Genomic DNA, 19,865 nt, shown 5'->3' with positions numbered 1-19,865 from the left:
GGATTTTGGAATTGGCCCATTTTACTGCCCTCTTTTGTAAATGCAGGTTTTTCATTTAAAGCAAGACACAACACTTATTTGAGGTTCATGGTATGTCAGTTCCACGTCATAAGCTCTTCTTATTTAGCTATGCCAACTTAAATACAGTTTTCCATTCCATGGCACCTTTAAAAAAAAGTGTTACCTTGTAATAGAAATTAATGCAACAACGTTTTCCAGGTTATTTTGGACTATTTCTTTTAGTCTAATCAGTGTCACAGCTGGACTGAGAATAGGAGTGTCTAATAGGGTGGACAGTGAGTGGACACTGTTTAAAAACTCCAGCAGCGCTGCTGTGTCTGATCCACTCATACCAGCACAACACACACTAACACACTACCACCACATCAGGGTTACTGCAGTGCTGAGAATGATCCACCACCCAAATAGTACCTGCTCTGTGAGGGTCCGTGGGCAACCTGACCACTGAAGATCAGGGTAAAAGGGGGCTAACAAAGTATCAGAGAAACAGATGGACTACAGTCTGTAACTGTAGAACTACAAAGTGCACCTATATAGAAAGTGGAGCTGATAAAATGGACAATGAGCGTCGAAATAAGGTGGTCATAATGTTATGCCTGATCGGTGTATATGTATGTAGATGATGTCAGTTCTAAGTTTAATACTGTGCCTTAAATAACCTTCTGATGTCCGAGGTTTAATGTGCAGTGGTGGACATATTAAAAAGTACCATTTCTTAGAGCTGAACTGCTTTTTCCTGACCTGAGATCAGTTTTTGGGTGATCTCCCTAGAGGATACCTGGGTTGGTCCTACAACAGACACAGTAAACCAGCTCAGAGCCGCTTTCTGTTTTGCATCTGTACTGTACTGCCTGAATGCAACAACAAACACTGTCTGTTGTCATGGCCGCGAATGCTGTAATGGTTTATGCCGGCAAAGATGATCTCACTCTCCGGGCAGGGAGTCTGTTTACCTCTTCACCTTCTTTCCTCCACTCCCTCGCTCTTTCAATCAGTCTTTTTTCATTTCAATTTCCTTTCATGCGATCCACAGTGACATCATTGCGGTAGAAAGTCATATCCAGTGTATATTTGGTAGCAAATACCTGAAAGCTGTTTAGTTTCCAGCTAGTCCTCTCAGCCACAGCTGTGAGTGTTCAAACTACTGTACATTCTTTCACATGCTACACTACAAACACTTTACAGTAGTGATTAAAAGGTAACGATTTGCTATTATGTACTGTATAATACATAAAAATGATAATAAAAGATTTGATAATGTGATAATGTATTATTTACCTGCTTATTATGTATACATTACAGCCAAGTAACAGATTGAGTATAGTCTTTGAGTACACTGTTAACTGACAGTTCACTTTGTAATAAGTAGCGTTAATAACGTATTACTGTGTATGAAAGTCAAATGCCAATGAATAAGTGCATTTTCTCATTTAAACATAACAAATAATATAGGATCTTGCTGTTGCACATATGCATTATTTCTGTTGTATCCTGTATCTATGCCCATTGTCCATCATTGTCCTGTTCTGTGGCAGTCATGTGAGGGTCCTGACCATTAAAGAACAGGGTAAAAGGGGGGCTAACAAAGTATGCAGAGAAAACTGTGGACTACGGTCTGTAATTATTGAAATATAAAGTGCACCTATGTGGTGAGTGGAGGTGATAAAATGAATGCAGAAACAAGGAGGTGTACAAGTGGATGGGTAGAGTATAAAGTGCTTATTAATTATGTAAAAAAAGAGAGAATTGGATATAGACTGTTTTGTAAAGACAGCAAAGATAGATAGATAGATAGATAGATAGATAGATAGATAGATAGATAGATAGATAGTACAAAAGCAGATAGTAGTGAAAGTCAGAGCAAGTATTTGATTCCCAGTCAAAACAGTCATTAAATCCATGTACAAGCACTAATATTTTTTTCCATACTTTTAAAGTTCAGTCTTAGAAATTGGTTATAGTTCCTGCTTATTATGAAGGAATTTTGATGGATCTCCCACATACAACACTTTCAATGATACTGTGGCCTAGTCTCTCTCTCTCTCTCTCTCTCTCTCTCTCTCTCTCTCTCTCTCTCGCACTCTCTCTCTATCTCTCTCTCTCTCTCTCTCTCTCTCTCTCTCTCTCTCTCTCTCTCTCTCTCTCTCTCTCTCTCTCCCTCTTTCTCTCTCTCTCTCTCTCTCTCTCTCTCTCTCTCTCTCTCTCTCTTTCTCTCTCTCTCTCTCTCTCTCTCCCTCTTTCTCTCTCTCTCTCTCTCTCTCTCTCTCTCTCTTTCTCTCTCTCTCTCTCTCTCTCTCTCTCTCTTTCTCTCTCTCTCTCTCTCTCTCTCTTTCTCTCTCTCTTTCTCTTTCTCTCTCTCTCTCTCTCTCTCTTTCTCTCTCTCTGTCTCTGTCTCTCTCTCACTCTGTCTCTCTCTCTCTCTCTCTCTCTCTTTCTCTCTCTCTCTCTCTATCTCTGTCTCTCTCTCTCTCTCTCGCTATATATATATATATATGTATACCCATGAGGACAAGTGGCTTAGAAAATGTATGTATGCCTTAAATTAAAACCTTTAAATGCTGTTTATCTGATGGTCTACCAGGTCTTGTTTGGTTCTCATCAGCCTGGTTTCCTCTGTATCTTTTAATCTTTCTGTTTAATTCCAGGTTTAGAAACTCCTATTTTTCACAAATTGTCCTTTGACTAAATGAATTGACAAACTGGAAGTTGAATACTTTATATTAACCCTTTAAGCAGCCAGTGACTGTCAGCAGGCCCAACGTTTTATTACATGTTTCTATAACGTAGAAATAGCTCTGCTAGTTTGTGGTAAAGTTCATATAAGTACTAAACAAGTATGTCGTAAGCTTGAGATTTTAAGGGGTTAAGTACTGTGTCTGTTTATATGTGAGGCTGTTGCCCCGAGGCATGAGGATATGCAAGCATATGTGTGTGTGTGTGTGTGTGTGTGTGTGTGTGTGTGTGTGCCTGGTGCATGGAAAAGTGCATTTGGGAGGTGCAGATGTTGACAGGACATGATGTTTCTCCTGGTTTGCTCTCGCTACTGTGCGTCACTCGCATTACTACCTCAAATCTTTTACATTCCACATGGCTCAGAGCAGAATCCTCGCCATCATGAGGCTCTGCTTTTTTTCAGAAAAATCCACACAACGCACTGACCTTAAGCCTAACCCTAACCCTAACATACAACCCCTCCATCTCTCCAGAAAGTAATCCCAGACAGCTGGTTCATTTTTTCCCAGCTGAGGCTTAACCCTTTAAATGCAAGGCTTGTTCTTCAGTGACTTCTATTGCCTGTTCTGTAACTACTATGTACCTAATATGTAGTTATATAGTTATGACAGTAAGGAACTGAAATGTGAGCCAATTTTCTGAGCTTCACAGTTGTAAGTTTACAATTTAGGTGTACAATTACAGACTGTAGGCCATCCTTTGCTGCCCAATTAGCCACCTTGTATTCATCACTGGCCAATTTCTGTTCACAGGATCACTACTGACCATATGTTATTTAGGTGTTGGTTGGCATTCAAATTATGAGGAAGCCAGGGGGAGCATAGCTCCACATTGAAATGGAGATTGCTTAAATGCAATAAAATCTGAAGTTTGAGGGGGATGCGCTTTCTTTCTTAACCATTCCATTATTTATAAGAGTATATTTCTATTTTCACAGCGGTCAAGGAAGATGCAGGGAGGACGATTTTAGCATTTCCCATGCTTGTGCTTGTATGGGTATAATATTTGGTACATGCTGTACCTTTTCACTATTGATAATAGGCAAGATTTCACAGTATGTAACAATAAAATACACACAAATGCATATTTGGGATATTTGTAAATAAACATGTTCATTCATGTTTTAAATACTTTTTTTCATATATACATGTACTGTACATTATTAGCTGTTGATTTGCTTTACTTTGCATTTGTGACGCAACAATACAAGAGATTTATTTTTATTTACACCTTATAAAGTGTAAGTATACAGCAGAATACAGCTACTTTACAGTAATCTTGTTGTCCAGGTGGCTGTGAACAATTTGCTCTTAATGTGGTACAGTAAATTACTGTAAAAGCAATGCAAGTACCTGCCAGTAATTTGGTAGTACTCTATTTTGAGATGTCCTTTGTAGATGATTAATAAACTCTTAATAGAGTGTGAGTAACACATCAGCATAGCAGTGAAGTAGCAGTATCTGAAAACACTGATAAATCTCTTGAAAATGGACTGTTGATACATTACTTATAACAAGTAGCTGTATTGTTGAACTTTAACTGAAGTAAAACTAATGTGATAACTCCATTAAGCAACATCTAATATTGCCCAACCATACCCAAAACGTAACCTTAACTCTGGCTCTACATCTATCCCTAACCTTAACCTCAACACAAAACCTAACCCAAACCCTGGCCCAAATCCCAAATATAACCTTAACCTCAACACAAAACCTAACCCAAACCCTGGCCCAAATCCCAACCATAACCTTAACCTCAAAACAAAACCTAACCCAAACCCTGGCCCAAAGCCCAAAAATAGCCTTAACCTCAACACAAAACCTAACCCAAACCCTGGCCCAAATCCCAACCATAACCTTAACCTCAACACAAAACCTAACCCAAACCCTGGCCCAAAGCCCAACCATAACCTTAACCTCAACACAAAACCTAACCCAAACCCTGGCCCAAAGCCCAACCATAACCTTAACCTCAACACAAAACCTAACCCAAACCCTGGCCCAAATCCCAACCATAACCTTAACCTCAACACAAAACCTAACCCAAACCCTGGCCCAAATCCCAACCATAACCTTAACCTCAACACAAAACCTAACCCAAACCCTGGCCCAAAGCCCAACCATAACCTTAACCTCAACACAAAACCTAACCCAAACCCTGGCCCAAATCCCAAATATAGCCTTAACCTCAACACAAAACCTAACCCAAACCCTGGCCCAAATCCCAACCATAACCTTAACCTCAACACAAAACCTAACCCAAACCCTGGCCCAAATCCCAAATATAGCCTTAACCTCAACACAAAACCTAACCCAAACCCTGGCCCAAATCCCAACCATAACCTTAACCTCAACACAAAACCTAACCCAAACCCTGGCCCAAAGCCCAACCATAACCTTAACCTCAACACAAAACCTAACCCAAACCCTGGCCCAAATCCCAACCATAACCTTAACCTCAACACAAAACCTAACCCAAACCCTGGCCCAAAGCCCAACCATAACCTTAACCTCAACACAAAACCTAACCCAAACCCTGGCCCAAATCCCACCCATAACCTTAACCTCAACACAAAACCTAACCCAAACCCTGGCCCAAAGCCCAACCATAACCTTAACCTCAACACAAAACCTAACCCAAACCCTGGCCCAAATCCCAACCATAACCTTAACCTCAACACAAAACCTAACCCAAACCCTGGCCCAAAGCCCAACCATAACCTTAACCTCAACACAAAACCTAACCCAAACCTTGGCCCAAAGCCCAACCATAACCTTAACCTCAACACAAAACCTAACCCAAACCCTGGCCCAAATCCCAACCATAACCTTAACCTCAACACAAAACCTAACCCAAACCCTGGCCCAAAGCCCAACCATAACCTTAACCTCAACACAAAACCTAACCCAAACCCTGGCCCAAAGCCCAACCATAACCTTAACCTCAACACAAAACCTAATCCTAACTCTCACCTTGGCCCAAACCTTAGCCTCAAAACAAAACTTAACCCAAACCCTGGCTCTAATCCCAACCTCAACCATAACCTCAACCAAAACCTAATCCCAACCCCCACCCTGGCCCTGTTCATAACCCTAACCTTAACCAAAACCAAATCCAGTTAAACTCCAGTTACAGAATGGTGTCAGAAGCATGTCTATAACAGCTTGTTGAGGCTACTGAGATTATATTATATATTTAAATATATTTGTCTGTTTTATACCTTTGACTTTTCAGGTTAACATCTACAGATATGAATTTGGACACTCACAAAGTGAAAAAACAACTAAATTTGGCAGACTATAAAGATGTTTTTGCTGCACTAAAATTTTTTGATTTACAAAAAATATCATCAAAGTATACAGAGAATCCAGAAAAATCTCTTTGTGCCTTTGATGGCACAGCACTAAAACCTGATTCTGCAAAGGATTTCAATGCATGGGTGCATGGCAATACTTTGACAAACATTTGTTAACAAACACCATTCATTGTTGCATCCACACATGCAAGTTAAGACTGTACTACGCTCAGCAGAAGTCATATGTTAACAACACCCAGAAACGCTGATGACTTCTCTAGATTCAAGCTCATCTGAAATGAACTAATTCACAGTGGATATATGTATTTTGGTCCGATGAGTGCACTTTTTGGATTATTTATAGATACAATGGCCATATTCTCCAGGCTAAAGACCTAAAGGACCATCCAGATATATCAGGTATAAAGTTCAAAAGCCAGTGTCTGTCATGGTATGAGGGGGTATTAATAGGTAAACTGCACATTTGTGAAGGAACCATTCATGTTGAACACATTTTGGAGCAACATATGCAACATTTGCTTTTTAACAGAAGACTGGCAAAAAATTCTTCTTTCAAAACTGGATCAGTTTGTGTCTCCAGCCCCCAGAAGTGCTGACAATAGGAAAGGTGATGGGACACAGTGACAAATGCTCCTGATGCAACTTTCTGGAACATGTTGCTGACATCAATTTTTGGTATTAGCATATAGATAAAAAACACAAACAGGTTCAAAGGAATATATATATATATATATATATGTGTGTGTGTGTGTGTGTGTGTGTGTATCCAATACAGGTGAAAAAGAATTCACCTATCACTGTGTTTTCATTAGCATTGCAGATGTTGCCCCAACTTTTTTGGATTAGGTTTTGAAATGAAAAAAAGAGAAACAAATCAGATGAGACCTTATTCACCAACTGTTCCTAAGAAGAACTTTCTTCTTAAACCCACTTATGCAGTTTTCACAAAGATTCTAACCTTCACCAATGTTTTCTTATAAGACCTTTCTCAAATACAAATTCAAGAGTAAAGATAAGAGTTAGGAAGATATTGGTAAATAAGGCCCATTATTCCTTAATGCAGCACGGCAAACTGAACATATCTTGATCAGTCTTAAGTGCTTTTGCATGTTATCATCAGAAATGCTCAATGTACTTCCCAGATCTACACCTTCGCAGCAGGACCACCCCACCACTAACATGACACCCCACCAAAACAATAAAAGGAATCAAAAAAGGCCTAAGAATCATAATAATACGTCAACACTGCTAATGAAACCAGACAAAATACAGTGCAATGTTTCCAAACAAAATCTTGGCACAGAGGTCGGCATAGCCTTTCCAAATGAACCCGGGGCACAAAATGTCCCCAGACACAGGAAATGGCTTCAAAGGTGTTAGAAGAACGCTGGCTTGGGCCAGGAGGAAAGCGTCCAGCTTCACGAACACTGCAGTGTTTGGCTGTGCGCCATTCAGATGGCCAGGTGATGCTGAAAAACATCAATATTTGTCTGCCTGTACGAGTGGTGCTGTGAGGGTGCCAGAGCTTTGAGGCTGAGATTCTCATCTTTCTTTTTTAACTGCTCTTCTCAAATATGGCTTTTCACACATCCATACACATACTGGCCATGCACACAGAGATTGGCTACAAGACAGACAACAGGCTCGTTCCAAAGTAAAGTTTGCATTCCGCGGAGGGTACGACGTATCCGGCAGTGTGTGTGTGTTGTGTAAGTTTCACTTGGGCAGTGAATATTAGAACTCAGGGTTTCTTTATTGGCCAGTGTAGGAATGTATGTCTCTTGTGGCCTTCTCGGTCGGCGGCTATTTCCTCTCCCTTAGGAAAAGGTAAATACAGAAGTTTATTTCCCGTGGGCCCAGTGCTAGGCCTAAAAATACCACCATCAGAACCCTGCAGAACATCTGGAAAGATTCGGACTGGAATTGAGAAGCACTCACACATAGGCATGCAGAGCCTTCAACCGTTTCATACAGCCCTCAAGCAAGAACAAAAATACCTCATCAAAAACTCTCAAATATTTGCGTTTCTGTATAAAATATGCAGGCTAAATTATACTATTAGAGTGGTATTAGAGTGGTTCGAAGATGCAACTTCAAAAATACTATATTTAATGCAGGACCAACTGGATGCCTTGCTTGCCCATACCTGTAATTTTTGAATGATTTCACTGGTGATATAACTTTGTTTCATAACAGGTACTATTACAAAACTGTTCCAAAGTTCAAGCAAATTATTTCTTATTTGGCCCAAAATTAGGGGCTGGATCCATGACTCAAATTCAGGCTAATATTGATTGTCCCCATAGTCTGTCACACAAAGCTGGATTTCATGCTTAGCCAGATAACTTTAAGCTTAGTTATACTGCAACTTATATTGCACATCCAACCTGCTCTGCTTCAGGTGAATAGCAACTGTTGCACCAATCAAGGTGAGCTACTGACCAACCACAGATGGTCTTGTGATAAAAATGGATCCCTCCAGGCCCTTTAGGGTCATTTTTTGTTAATAGTGTTAGTGGTGTCAATCAACAAATCATAGAACAAATCATACTCCAAAGATATTAAGATTATAAAACAACTAGAAGAGGAAAGGAATAAACTTTAAGTTGGTTTGACAAAACCTTTGCTGTAAAACTCCTGAAGGTTGTTAAGGTGTTTCTAAGTCATTGCTGTGGTATTCCAGGTGCTTGCTAAGCTAGGCCATTGCTATGGCATTCTTGGTGGTTGCTAAGGTGTTGCTAGGCTGTCACTGTGGTATCTTTGTCATTGTCCTGTTATCACAGGTTGTTGCTAGGTCATGTTTGTTATCACATTCCAGTTGGTCTCAGGTATGTGTATGTGCATGTATGTGTATACAGTGTGTAATACACACACACACACACACACACACACACACACACACACACACACACACACACACACATATATAATATATATATATATATATATATATATATATATATATATATATATATATATAATTTGAAAATACATGTTGCTGTTTACATTGTGTGTAAATTGATGATGAATGGACTACAGCCCACAAAAAACTGATTCCACTGACTTCCATTAAAAGTAAAATATGTTTTTCCTTCTCCTGTAAAGTTACCATTTTGGAGATATGAGGTTTTGTTCCAACAAACAGCAATACAAAAATATATGTGAGATATAATCTGGTCTTTTTTAGACAATCAAATGCAGGTTAGTAGAGAATTAGTAAAGTGTTATTAAGCAATGTGGTCATGTCATTTCAATAGTCCACTGTATATATTATACTGCTTCTTGTCTCATATCAACTGCCATTCAACTAAGCATCCCTTCAATTTGCTTTGATTGTCACCAACCCCTCTAACATGTTGCCCTGGTACTATATAACCAGTATGAAGCCATAGAAATGTTGCCATGGTGATATTGTCACTGGTGGAAATCAATAATTGTATGTTTATTTAAGGTAGAAAAGGATTATTAATTAAAGGATGCTTTGTACTTCTTTTCTTTTTTCCTGTACTGGAATTTTGGCATCTATGGCTCCCATGCAAATGAACTTTCCAGTTATTCAACTTCTGTGGCCAACAATAAAAGTTGGGAAAAATGAACTCTTGTTGGAATGTTCTGCTGACCACTGTGGTACACTGATGTTGCCACTGACCACTGCAGACTTTTCCCTCACTGTTCCACTGAAAATGATGGAATATCTGGCTTGCTGTCTGTCATCTAATGTCATAACGTAAATGCAAAATAACACGGTTATTTTGGATGTGGTGCAAAAATATTATGTAAACTTTTGGGTAAAAAACTTCTGGTAGTTATGTAATGAAAAAATTCTGCACAAACTGGGCTGTAAAAGAAAGAGATACACTGCACAGCAATAGCCATCCAGTTAACCCCTTAAAATCCCAGGCTTATTACCTATTAAGGCATATTATTCAGACATTATAGGGACTTTAAATTGGCTGAGCTACTTTTAGGTTATGAAAGTGTGTAGTAAAATGTTGGGCCTGCTGTTGGGCCCTGGCCATTTAAAGGGTTAATAGGTAGAGCTTGTTGGGCATTTCAGTGTAATTCAGTCTCAAAACTTTCTATTATGTTAGCCAATATAATTATCTAGTACTTTGGAGACTGCACCTCACACTTGCCAGGCTAAAACCTAGAACATAAGAGACTGTAAATCTAGTTGATATGAGTGCTAGTTATCAAAACTAGCACTCATATCACGTCTTTTTCAAGGACAAAGTCCTACAAATTGTATTCTACCCAACCCATGTAAACATTAGGACTGTTAAAGAGTGCATTGAACACCACAACCAACAAGCATAGTGACATTGTATTTCTAAGATACATAAATTACTACACTGTTAGAAATAAAGGTCCTATGCAGGTACATTTTTTTCGTTCATCAAGGTACAAACAATGTAAATTTGCCCTCAAAGGTACAACAGTGGTTATAAGGTCCAACTGTGTACCTTAAATAAAATTTTCCCAGGTGAAAAGCACATATGTGTACCTTTTCATAACCAATGTTTTAAAACAGAACAATAAAATAAAAAGCCTGGAGACAAGATGGGGTGTGGAGTCAGTACAACTTACATATACAACATATCATTTCAATGTATTTTGGTGCAGTTATGTTCCCTGACTAAAGGTACTGAGATGTACCCTTGGGGGTGCCACACCAGTGACATGAGGGACACTGACCTCAAACATATCAACACAGAAGATGGTGCATATGGGAACAAATCAATAAGTATCTTTGAGATAAAAACTATAGAGCCCTATGTGTAACTGTCATGCTTGGCTCCTCCCACTCCCCCATGTGCTTGTGTTGTGTTTTGGTCTAGTCCACGTGTTTTTTGTTTTGATCCCAGTCCGGCCCCTTGTTTGGTTACTCCGCCCCTGATTGTTTCCACCTGTGTCTTGTGATCCCTTGTTAGCCCTCATGTATTTAAGCTCTATGTTTGCCCTGGTCTGTGTTGGTTTTTGTATGTTTGATCATGTCTGTTGGATGTATATATTGTATTCTCGTGTTTGGTTCTTGTTTGAGGTTCTGTGTTGTTTATCATGTCTGCACCCCGATCTGTTCCTGTTGGCTGTTTGAACCTGGACCGTTTCGACTATGACCCTGGATTTGCCCATAATAAAAGTCGCTTATCTCAGCATGTGCGTCCTCCTCATCGCTCCCCACTGTTACAGCAACACTATTGACATTCACCAGATAGTTTCACCAGATTTGAACAACTGAGCAAAAAGGGATCATGAAAAAAAGTCTGACTGGCACAGTAAATGAATAAAATAGGAATTCAGACTAAAATCACCATAAGCAAAGTAACATATGAACCATGTGAGGTTCTCTTGACTCAGCACAGTAGTGTAAAACCCAACAGATGACTCTTCTTCTTTCCACCAGGCTGAGTCAGATGATGGAAAGAAGGAAAGATGTGAGAAAGGGCTCTTTCCTTGGCTGCTCTTACTGCCTGGGACAGTAGAGTGACTGTGAGGGCAGTGCCTGATCCAACCTCCAAACAAACTCATGACAGCACTGTAGCCGCTGAGGAAAACCCTCTTCACCCAGACATGAAAAACAGCATAGCTCTGAGGAAGGATGACTCAAGAGGACATCTACACTTCCCCGTCTGTGGGTGTACCTGTGCTTTTTCGATCTCTGTGGGGAAGCGAATGACCGGAACACATGACTGTTATATTATTTTAGCAAAGATCTTTCTGGATTGAATGAAATTTTCTTTCCTGAGCTTCAAATGAATTCATCAGCTTAGACTAAATGAGCCACTTTCATTAGATAACTGAACTTAAGGTTACACTTAAAATGAAGGTTCCTATCAGTTCTTAGCTTCGACATGCAGTTGCTTGGATGTACAGTTACAGGAACAAAAGGTGTAGAACCTCTTGATGGGGTTCTTTCAACTTCAAAAAGGTTTCTCAAATGTTTCGCATTCACAAAAATAACTATCTTTCAATAACTATTAACTGAAAGAAACTTTAGGGAGCCCAAGACTGGGTTTTCCATGGCATCTCTCGAACAAATTCCTTTCGGTTCCATTTGGAAGCTTGATTTTTAAGAGTTTTATGAAAACCTGTTGACTCAATTTCTAAACTCACAGAGCTCATGGAGAAGAGGAGACTCCAAGTTCTCTATCTAAATATCCCAAACACTCTAAACTAATATTCCTAAATGATTTCTGGCTTGGACATTTGGTTCCAGTGAAAAAAGCTTTCATTGGTGTCTTGGGTTTTGTGCAGGTTCTTCAAGCTTTAAAAATGGTTCTTCACACTCACACATCTCATTTAAAAGATTGTCTGATTAAGGAACTACAATCAGGCATTCAGACTAAAATCCCCATAAACAAATTAACATATGAACCATGTGAGTTTCTCTTGACTCAGCACGGTTATGAAAAACCCAACAGACGACTCTTCTTCTTTCCACTGAGTCGGATGATGGAGAGAAGGAAAGATGTGAGAAAAGTAGAGTGACTGTCTCATTTGATTGTATCTCATTTAAAAGAGTGGCTGTTTAATGACCTACACACTGAAAGAGTCTTGAAGGAACCAAATGTTGTTCTCCCATGGCATTGTTCTGATAGCACCTGGAGTGTAGGGTTAGGTTTAGGGGTAGGCAAAGCAATGATTGGATGAAGTAATCTGCCTCATACATTTGTACCACAAGACTCACTAACATGCTTCAACCAGGTAATCTCCATAAAGAATAATGGTGTTCAGCATCAAAATATAAAACTCTTTCAAAAGCCTTCAACTAATGATTGAATAAGTCTTTACTAAAGAATTAACCAGCATTAAAATTATTTCAAAACTGTAAGCAACTATCCACTAGCAGCAACTGAAAGAGCCACGTACTTATGAGTCATCCTGCTTCAGGTCAGTTTATTCTGTAGTAACGACTGCCCTCTGCTGGCTGAAACTGAAACTGAAATCTCTAGATGAGAGAAAAAGAAGCTTTTAGAACTTTAGTAAACAATACTAAACCCTTAAATCTTTACCACTGTGTCCAATTTTTTATCAGAACTTATTGCCATGTCCTCATTGCCCTGAACTACGTCGCTTTACTTAGCATTGCTAAACTTAAATGACTTAAAGGGGAATTCATGCCTAAATATTTTAAAACATTTAATTTTTCATGTCATTTTATGCAATATTCTGTTCTGCAACATTGCTTCCCTCAGCCTAATCAGTTTCACAGAATCCACACCTTTGTGTTTTCATTCATTAATGCTCTCTCACTCCAACACCCAGCATCCATTTTTTTCTATGCCGCTTCTCCGTCAGGGTCGCGGGGGGATGCTGGAGCCTATCCCAGCAGTCTTCGGGCGGAAGGCAGGATACACCCTGGACAGGTCACCAGTCCATCACAGGGCAGACAGACACAGACAGCCACTCACACACTCACACCTAGGGGCAATGTAGCATGTCCAATTGGCCTGACTGCATGTCTTTGGACTGTGGGAGGAAACCGGAGAACCCGGAGGAAACCCACACAGACACGGGGAGAACATGCAAACTCCACACAGAGAGGACCCTGGTCGCCCGGCTGGGATTGAACCCATTTGAACCCAGGCCCTCCTTGCTCCACGCCAACTTGCCCCCCCAACACCCAGCATGCCTTCCACAAATATGCCATAGAATCATTATAAACACCATTTTACGGCAATAAACATATCTACTATTGTTGACACTAATAATTTGGGATGCTTCTATGAGTAACACTAGCTTTCTAGCCTCCTTCTTAGACAACTAGCAAAGAAGTGGTTTTCCAAATGTTCCTCCCACCGTCACTATAGGGTGGTGCTTAATCTTTAAATGAGAAAATTTTACGCTTTGGGCACTACTGCATGGTGCATGTTTGCAGCATATGTAACAGCAGCTCCTTTTTATTTTGGCCAGAGTGGCCCTTTAGGCTTAAACCAAGGGGTCTTGACACATCTCACATAGGCCCACATATGAACGCTACTGAGCAGTATCTTTATGCTTGTGTCAGTTGGCGATTTTTTGTCATTCTTGGCCACTCAAGTGATTGAAACTTTGCTGCTTAATTGCAAGCACAATGATGTTTATGGATGTAAAAGAAGCCATACATTCATTCATTCCTACATTCATTCATTCATTCATTCATCATCTTTAGGGTCATGGTAGCAGTTGGGTGAGCAGAAAATCCCAGATGACCCTGTTTCTCCATCTCATTCTGGGGACAATTGGCTACTCACAGGCCACCATGGAGATATAATCCCTCCAGTGGGTCCTAGGATGACCTCAGGGTCAAAGAAAGCTCATTTCTGCTGCTTGCATCCACAGTCTCACTTTTGGTCATTACCCATAGCTCATGACCATAAGTGAAGGTGTGCAAGCACAATGATGTTTACCGATGTAAAAGAAGTCAACAACCTGCTTTTAGAACAATTGTGAAAAACACCAAGTAGAAATGTTGGAGTTTGAGATGCAAGAAACACACAAATGCAATCGTAAAGTTCAGTGCAAACCAAATGCCTAGTTTTCAATCAATGGAAAAAGTTTTTTTCAGAGATATATTCAAGAAGTTTGGCCATCTGCAGGCACTGCAACGCCATCGTGTGGCCACATTTTGAAATGTGTATGTTTTAAATGAACACAAATTTGGAGGGCCTGTTTTTGACGGTACAAACACAAGCAGGCAGTTATAAGAAGTAATGTTACTGTATGTTCCTATTGGCTCTTCAGGATAATGGCTTTCAGATGGTTAACAAAAATGCTGTTCCTTGCCATTTGTGTGCTCTGCTAGGGCTACTAGACTGGAAATCCCTGGTTTTGACCACAGGGTGGACTACATATGAGCAGCTACAGTAGACCAGACAGCAAAAAAGGGGACAGGAAGTCATCTTGGCACTGAAGGCACTACAGAACAGGCCATGTTAGCTTTCTCATTGCTGTGCCATTCTCTCACCTGCTCGCCATGTTCCACTACGACCATTTACACTCAGATTAACCTATGTGGGCAGACAGAGGAGGAGTGGACAGAGAGAGGAAGAGTGAAAGAGACTGAAAAAAAGAAAGTGAGAAAGAAAGGAGGGTGGAGGGAGAGAGGGTGAAAGAGAGAGAGGAGAGGTTAGAGAGAGAACGAGAGAAAGTATGAGTACAGGGAAGAAAGGAGGAGACAAATTGAGGAAGATAAAAAGAGAGATGGAGAGAGAAATCAAGAGGGAGGGGTGAAGACAGTGAAAAGGGAGATATAAGTGGAAAGAAAGACTGAGAAAGAGAAAATAGAAGAACAGAGAGCAAGTGGAGAGAGGAAGACAGAAGAGAGAGACTGAAAGAAAGAGAGGGATAGAGTGAGAAAGATCAAGAGAGCTTGAGAAAGAAAGGGAGGTTAAGAGAGACTGAGAAAAGAGAAGTGGGAGAGAGGGAGAGAGAAAGAAAGAAAGAGGAGAGAGGAAGAGAAATTGGAAAAGAGATTGGCAAAGAAATACAGAGATGTGGAGAGAGAGCGCGAGAGAAAGACAGAGAGAAACAAAGATAGTGAGGAAGAGAGACTGAGATGGAAGAGAGAAAGGGGGAATTAGCACAAGAGAAAGGCATTGGGAAAGAGGAGAAAAAAGCAAGAGAAAGAGACAGAAAGAGTGAGAGTAAAAGAGGGCGACAGAGATAGACAGATAGATAGAGAGAGAGGGGAAAAAGAGAGGGGGAGAGAGAGTAAGAGAGAGAGAGAGAGAGTGAGAGAGAGAGGGGAGGGTAGAGAAAAAGTGAGAGAGATTAAGAAAGGAAAGGAAGCGAGAGATAGAGAAAGAAAGAAAGAAAGAGAGAGAGAGAGAGAGAGAATGAGAGAGAGAGAGAAAGAAGGAGGGAAAGTATAGATAAAAAGTGAGACATTGAGAAAGGGGACAGAAAAAGTGAGAGAAACAGAGAAAGAGAGAGAGAAACACAGAGAGAGAGAAAGAGAGAGAGAAACACAGAGAGAGAGAGAGAGAGAGAAAGATAGAGCGAGAGAGAGACAGAGAGAGAGACAGAGAGAGAGACAGAGAGAGAGAGAGACAGAGAGAGAGACAGAGAGAGAGACAGAGAGAGAGAGACAGAGAGAGAGAGAAACACAGAGGTAACAGTGAGATGACACAATTGTACACTAAGGTTTGTGTAAATCCACCACACGACTCTACTGTGTACAATAACTGTCTTCACTGATTAAGGCTTTCCGTTTTCCTGCTGATCCATAATGAGGGTATTTATTACAGTTCTGACTGAGATTCTGCCCTCGTGCTGTTATTATGGGCTGCTAGCTTGGCACAGTGACGCGAGTGGCACATACATCTTCTTACAAGTCTGTCCCACAGAGAAGAACAAGTGTAACCTGAAGAACCACCCTATTGTTTGCCTTATCCACGACTTCCTGGGCTAAATCCCACTTCCAGCCAAACGTGCCGTAGACGCGACGCTAACCGAAAACAGCTATGTAGGAATTCATTAAGCATGCTGCTGCTTCCCATATGGCATTCCCGTAAAGGAGGTCTAAAACCTCAAGAAAAACAGCGCAGCAGAGCCGCGGGGTCCGACACACTGACTGCTCTGTTGTTGTTGCTGACCCTCTCAGAGAGAAATCAGGGAGAATAAACAGAAGTGTGGATCATACTTCCTGTCTCCGTCTGCCACGGCTCACCACAGTTTTTTTCTCACTGGGATTCCGCTTGCAGCTGCAGAGGTGTCCACTTCCAGTCCTGCAAGGCTGGTTTCCTATAGTTTAACTCTTACTATCCAGAATCCCCTCAATTCCCAGGCTTATTACATATTAAGGCATATTATTCAGTAACTACAGGTACTTCAGTGAAAACGGGCTGTGCTATTCTTAGGTCATAGAAGTGTGTAATGAAACTTTGGGCCTGCTGATGGACCTCAAGGAGCCATTCAAGGAGTTAATGAAGGCAAGCTGTAATCCTATGTTCTCAGAAATCATTGAAACAAATGGAGAGGTTCTGTTGAAAATGTAGATTCTAACGTTTAATCACTACATTCATGTTAATAAGCAAAAATACAAGTTTGATGTGAAGTTGTTGTTTTGCGATTGATTTGTGCTAAGAAAATCAAAACTTTATATTTATGCCTCGTTTCAGTCATTGTTGCCATTGAGTTCTAACAGAAAAAGTCAAACGGAAAAATGTAAATCAAATGTAAGAACAAAGACGTGTAATAACTGTGTAATTACATTGTTCTAACTTGCCTCCTAAACAACTTGATAATGAGATATTGTGTTGATTCAGGTGTGGTGGAATTCTATAAAGCTGCAAACCTCCAGGACCGTAATCCCACTTTAGCCTCCTGAAATGAAACAAATAAGACAAGAAATGCCCCCCTTACCGCTCTCTTTGCAACTCCTTAGATATCTCCAGCAGTGGTAGAGTGAGACAAATGATGGAGTCTGCCTTCTTTAGTAGCACTGAAAAGAATGCTGGCAGTTGGGGCAGTTGGGGCAGCTGGTGCGAGGGAGCACGGGGGGCCTGGAGGCCTTGGTGCGAGGCGATCCGCGCTGTACCAGGGACGCCCAGGCGCTAACAGTGTACTTACATAAAACTGCCCTGAGCCTCCAGCATAATCACAGCACCATAAACCGTCAGTCGACAAACCTAATCACCTTTTCAGAGGGCTGTGGGAATGTGTCGTCTTGAATGTTAACCCATGGAGAAGCCTGTAAACCCTCTGAAAACCTATTTTGCTCACTAAGGATACTTATAGATCAGCTAGAAAATCAAAGGATTAGCTGATCTGAACTATCCATGAGCTTATTTTAGTGCTATTCAGAAAGGATAACATGGAAAAATGGGGGTACTATCAATGTCCCATCTATAATTGCCATGTCAGCCATTTTTACAGACATCATACAAAAAAAAAAAGTTGGGAGGCTGGGCAGAATGTAAATATAAATATAAATAAGATGCAAAGATGTGCAAATCATGTAAAACATATTTTAAAAGGAAAATCCTACAAAGACAACATATCAAATGTTGAAATAGTGTTTTTGTTTTTTTAATATTTGCCCATTTTGAATTTGATGCCAACAACATGTTCCAAAAAAGCTGGGAAAGAAGCATGTTTACTACTGTGCTGCATCACTGCTTCTTTCGGCAGCACTCTAAGCGTTTGGGAATTAAGGAGGACCAATTGCTGTAGTTTTGAAAGTGAAATGTTTTCCCATTATTGTTTCATATAGGATTTCAGCTGTTCCACAGTTCAGGGTCTTTTTCATTTCATTTCAAAATATGCCAAATGTTTTCAGTGGTGACTGGTCTGGACTGCAGACAGGTCAATTTAGCGCATGGACTATTTTAACTAGAAGCCATACTGTTGTAATACATGCAGAATGTGGTTTGATATTTTCTTGCTGAAATTATCAAGGGCTTACCTGAAAAATGGTTCAGCATTAAGGGTGCCTTCACAGATGTGTACATCACCCATGCCATGTGCACTAATGCATCCCTATACCATCATGAATACTGGCTTTTAAACTCTATGCTGATAATACGTTGAGTGGTCTTTAGTCCAGGACACTCACTGTGTCCATGATTTCCAAAAAAAAAAAAAAGTGTCAGACCACATGACACTTCACCTCAGTCCATTTTAAATTAGCTCAGGCCCAGAGAAGGTGGCAGCATTTATGGATCCTGTTTAGATGTGGTTTCTCCTTTGCATTTTAGTGTTTTAACTTGCATTTATGGATGCAAAGACAAGCTATTTTCACAAACAGTGGAAAAAATCTTTACTCTACAGAATTATGTCTGTTTTTAATGCAGTGCCACCTGAGGGTCCAAAGATCATGGCCAGCAAATACAGTTTTTTGGCTTTGTCCCTTGCCTACAGAGATTTCTCCAGATTCTCTAAATCTTTTAATGATATCATTTCATATGTAGGTGATGAAAAGTAAACGTTCTTTGATATTTCATGTTTATAAATTTTATTTTTGAATTGTTGCACTATTTGCTCACACAGTCTTTCACAGAATGGTGAACCCCTCCTCATCTTCACTTCTGAAAGACTCAGCCTCTCTGAGATGTTCCTTTATATCCCATCATGTTATTGACCTGTTGCCAATTAACCAGCAAGTTTTTTTTAGCAGGCCTGTTAATAACATCAATGGGCCTCCAAAATCTGTTTTTGAAAGTCACGCTATGGGTCCACTTGCAACTTCACCTCACGACGCCCTCATCACATTTATTTCAGTGCAGAGCTGTGCTACATTGCAGTGTGGTGAAAAATCAGATTTCAAATTTATGCAAATGAGTGAGGCAGATGCATTGAGTTTAGCCATTTGAGAGCAGACCAATCCTTGTCATGGACGCCAAGCAAAACAGAACTTTCTTAGAAGTTAGAGAGCGAAAACCATGGCGCTCTTTCTCTTCTTTTGAATCCATGGGGGTGCAACATAATAATGAATGTATCATATTATATATAAACCTATTGATAATGCAGATCTGAAGAATGTTTGATTGAATTAGAAAGTTACATCATTAAGCTTTAAGGTTAGTTGCTAAGAAAGCTGCACTGTAAAAAATCTATTTCATCATCAAATTGCTGGAAAAATGTATGTAAATAAACCATACGGATACTGTATTTTACCACTGCTGTTAATTTACTGATGTGAATTGTAAATGAACAAAAAACAAATTCTCATCTATATTTTTTCAGTAATTTTAATGGCTCATACTGTTGTTATTAATATGGTAAAATAAGCAGTATTCATACAAATGATTAATTAATAAATAAGGACTGTAATTTTACAGATTTTTACCCTCATTGAAAAAAATGTTACTGA

At 40.1% G+C, this 19,865-nt stretch overlaps 1 long non-coding RNA gene across 1 annotated transcript in view; it reads right to left on the bottom strand.

The window, feature by feature from the left end:
- LOC108427485 overlaps positions 1-17,509 on the bottom strand; it is a 50,081-nt gene extending 32,572 nt beyond the window's left edge. The window contains exon 1 of the long non-coding RNA XR_001857860.1: positions 17,417-17,509. This is a non-coding gene — a long non-coding RNA (uncharacterized LOC108427485). The remainder of the gene's footprint in view (positions 1-17,416) is intronic.
- Positions 17,510-19,865: the final 2,356 nt, after the last annotated feature.

Source organism: Pygocentrus nattereri, chromosome 4 (genome assembly GCF_015220715.1).
Source record: "Pygocentrus nattereri isolate fPygNat1 chromosome 4, fPygNat1.pri, whole genome shotgun sequence".
Lineage (NCBI taxonomy): Eukaryota > Metazoa > Chordata > Actinopteri > Characiformes > Serrasalmidae > Pygocentrus > Pygocentrus nattereri.
This window is presented reverse-complemented; position numbering and strand designations above follow the sequence as displayed.